Source organism: Parasteatoda tepidariorum, chromosome 8, assembly GCF_043381705.1.
Source record: "Parasteatoda tepidariorum isolate YZ-2023 chromosome 8, CAS_Ptep_4.0, whole genome shotgun sequence".
Classification (NCBI taxonomy): domain Eukaryota; kingdom Metazoa; phylum Arthropoda; class Arachnida; order Araneae; family Theridiidae; genus Parasteatoda; species Parasteatoda tepidariorum.
The window spans coordinates 25,528,093-25,532,367 of record NC_092211.1 but is presented as its reverse complement, the minus strand read 5'-3'; positions in this window follow the sequence as shown (position 1 = coordinate 25,532,367).

Genomic DNA, 4,275 nt, shown 5'->3' with positions numbered 1-4,275 from the left:
CTCTCATCGAAACTTATTTTTTCCTTTCTTTAACTTGTTAAAAAATAAATCTGAAATGAATTTTGGTGCAATATAATCAGAATATGAATTATTCAAATTTTTAAATTTAATTTCTATTAAGCTAATTTTAAGACTTTTTTTGCACTTCAGAATGATGATTTGTCAATGTCACTTAAATTAATTTAAAAATTTCATGATTATGATTTCCAGTTATAAAATATTACAAAGAATGTCTGGTACTTTGAAGCGGTATTTATGTCGTTCAATTTTATTATATTAAAAAATCTTTCAAATTTTGATAATTAAAAAATAAAGTTTAAATAAAAATTTAAATGAAAAATAAACATTTTGCAGTTGCAGAAAATAATGCTATTTTTAAGGAATTATTATTTAATCTGAAAAATGCAGTTATTAAAAATCATTAATAGTTGTAAAATCATACTTAAGATGAAATATAAAGATGAAAGATTATAAAGATGAAAGATTATAAAGATGAAAGATTTTTCAAAGTTTAGTCAGAAAGATATATTATTCTCTAGAAACTATTTTGTATAAGAATACTGTTAAAAGCAAAAAACCCAAAATAATGAATACAACTTAATCATAAGGCTGTTATCAAATTGTTAAGCAGACTTCATCTTTATTTTAAAAAAACCTGTTATTCTGGATCATGGAGACAATTAAAATATATAATTTTTTTTGCATTGATTGCTCCTAAAAATATAAAAACAAAGTGTGATTAACCATTAGAAAGAGAATACTTTCGAAATTATTAAATTTATGAAAAAATGTTGACTGTTAAAAGAAGAGTTGATCCATAAAATAATTGAACATCTTTTATAAAAATGCGAAAATTTATTCTAAAAATAAAATCATGGTAAGCTTTTCCTCATTACCTTTTGCATCAAAAATAAAATATTACCTCAATCAACAGGAAATTTTATCGCAGGCATGAGAAGATTTTGATTAAAACGAAATAATTTTCGAAAGTAAAAGAAAAAAAAGAAGAGATATTCAGGTGGTGGCAACGAGAAAAAATTAATGAGCTTTTTTAGGTGATGAATTTCAAAAAATATGATGGCAGAGCAATTCTTACTTTTATTGATTGATTCGTAAAATATTACAAAAAAGAATAAAATATTTCAAGCTATCCTTTAGTTATGTCTAAAAAATATTTTGTTTTTGTAAGTGTTTAATTTTTACTATCGGTTTTACATTGCTTGATATCTTGAGTGATTTTTTATTTTCTTCCAAAGAGCTTATGTTTACTCCAAAACAGTTTTTTTACTGTTTTATTATTTTTTTTAAATATTTTGAAACTGTTTTCGTTTACATTGTCTTAATAATGTTAAATCTAACAAATAGTTTAATGTTACACTTTTTAAAGCAGCGTTTTATAATTTTACAGACTGGTTTTTAATTTAGGTTTATGCTTTAAATAAAATGCTGAGAACAGAAACTATAATATTAGACTAAATAAATATTACCTAATGAATGTGCTAGCTTATTTTTAAAAAAAAATGGTAAAGTCAATTTAGACTGCGAGACAAAATGCAAACTTTCATTACTGTTTTTTAAATGTTTAGTTTGATTCAAAATGAAAAAAACAAAACTGTAACCTGGGTTTGCGTTTTGTCTAACTTCTCAAGAGGAAAGAAAAGCGTTTAATAATCCAAAAGCAGTATTTTTCAAAACTTTAAACTATTGTTTTATTCCCTACGTATAAGACTGACGTCAAACATTAAATTCATGATTTAAATGACAAAGGAAAACTGATAAACAAATATAAATACGGGATTTTTTTTTCTTAGCTGAAAATTTAGTTTCCTGATTTCTTTTTTTTTTAAATTTTTAGGATAATTAAAAGGATTTAACTTTAAATATTTAAAAAAAATCTTTATCATCAACCTAAAGAGCATAATTATAATATTTAATACTACTTAAAATGTGCCATGCTTATCACAAATATATAGTTATACGAACTATTGTGATCCGGTGTGTGGACAAATAGCTCATGGGTATTTTGCTAAAAACTCCAGCTGAAATGATAAATAGAAATTTGGCTCTAAGAGCCATCAACCGCACAGAGAACAAAATATTTTTTTTAAAGATACAGGCGAAAACAGAAGCAACTTCAAACTAATTTATTGGGCCGGGATAACCTGGTCGGTAGGGCGCTGGGCCCATGTCCGAGAGTTCGTAGGTTCGAACTCGCCGGCCGAAGACTCTCTATGTAGTAAAGTGACTGATGCAAGTTAAATCTGTCGAGTAGCAAAAGTCCTCCATGTTCCCATAACAAATCACAACCTCTGGGGGTACTGGATTGGAGATCGATCATTCTCTGATTCAGGTCAAAATTACGACCTGTGTATAAACGGGTGCGACGCGTGGTGTGGCGGAGTCGAATTATTGGCCATAGATGGCACCACTGAAAAACAAGAAACGCACACTCTGCCTTAAATTTGCTCGGTTTCACCAAGCAGGCTTGCCCATGTGGCAAGTAGCATTAGAAACAACAACAGCGACTAATTTATTTGAGCCGCGGTGGGTCAGGGAAAGAAGCTCTCGACTGCCAGTGAGGTAACAAAACGAATTCCAGCTGGCTGATTCGAATTCTGCTCTCATCTCGCAAAGAGAATCAGGGCTAACGTTAAATATTCTCAGTGGTAGACGGATCTGAATGCCCTTGAAATCGGGCTAACCATGTAAGATTTTTGTGGGATTTTTTTCTTATCGTATAACGTGAATGTGGATTAGTTCCATCCAACGAGTCTTTCATGAAGGCTAGTTAGTCTGATGCTTGAAACAGGAGTTTCTTTGTTTTCTGGATTTGGTTAAAAATGACAGGGCTGCTGAATTGAACACTGATAACTGTAAAACTATAATTGGATCAGCTGTTCAGCGCCGGTTAAAAAATAACAAAAATAAAAGCTATTTTTTAAGCAAATATAGATACCTTAACAAAGCTAAAAGCAGCTGGTATTAGTAAATGAAATTCTTTAAAAGATTACACGCGTATTTTCTTGTGGTCTACAATACAATTTTCTTATGACTACCCTTAAAAGAAACTGTAAAATCTTTAGTTGACGAGTTTGGTCAGGAAGATCACTTTTCTTTGCAGAACTTCTTTTCTTCACCTTAACATTCTGGATGAGCAGCTCAGTTGAAGTTGCTACAAAAAAAAAAAATATATATATATATATATATATTAATGGACGAACTTTAACTCTTACTTACATCTTGCAAAACCTGGTGGATTTCCCTCTATTTCCACCCCTGAATCTTACATCCCTTTTGTTTGATTATTTTGTTCAAGCTTGTTACACCTTTATCAGTCAATCCTCCTTCTTTGTTGTAACTTATTTGCAATTTTCTTCTGCCTCTCTGAGCTTCTCTTTTTAATTCTGCGTTTCGAATCTGATGAAGGTTTTTTTTTTTATACAATCCAAACTATACTATTTACGGGTATTGCTTTCTCTACATTGCTATGTTTTATTTATTTACAACGAAAAGTTAACTATTTCCTTGCTTCGATAAAGATGTAATTATTATACACGAATAAACAATCTAAGTTTTCAATGATAAGTCAAACCATAACTATTTTTAAATTTAAGTGAAATAATTGTTTTGCCGTATGTTAAAAATTATACGATTTATTTTAATCGAAAACAAAATCTGAACGACAGAAAAATTTTGTATATTCAAAACCATTCTGCACTTCTTCGTGTAAATAACCACGGCTAATCTAATTTTTTTTAAAGAAGACTACTTTCATTAAATTACAAATCAAGTTGACTTTTAGTGCATTCCACGGCTTCATATAAAGGATTTCTCCATAGCTCGTTTATTTATCTAAGCAAACTGCCCGTTTTGATAGCGTAGTGCAATTCCAAATGAAGATAAATTCTCTCTCTTGGGTTTAGTTGATATAGTACAGCATTTACTCTACACGGAGTTTAAACTAATTGAAATAAAATGGCGGAAGGTATATTATTTAATTCAAAGTGCTTCCTCTTTTTATGACGAATTGAAGAATACGGGAGGAAATAAATGCTTCAAAGAAATCATAATTTTTGTTCCTTTTTTTCCAGAAAAAAAGAAAAAGGAGTGGGCAGAAAAAGGAAATATTATCCAGGAGAAAGGAAAAAAGCCTGTATGGATTTTTTATTAAAGAAGTGCCTTAGAAGTTATTGCATATTATTTAAATTTAAGTTCTTCCACTATTATGATGAATTGAAGAACATGGAAGGAAATTAATGCTTATGAGAAACCATT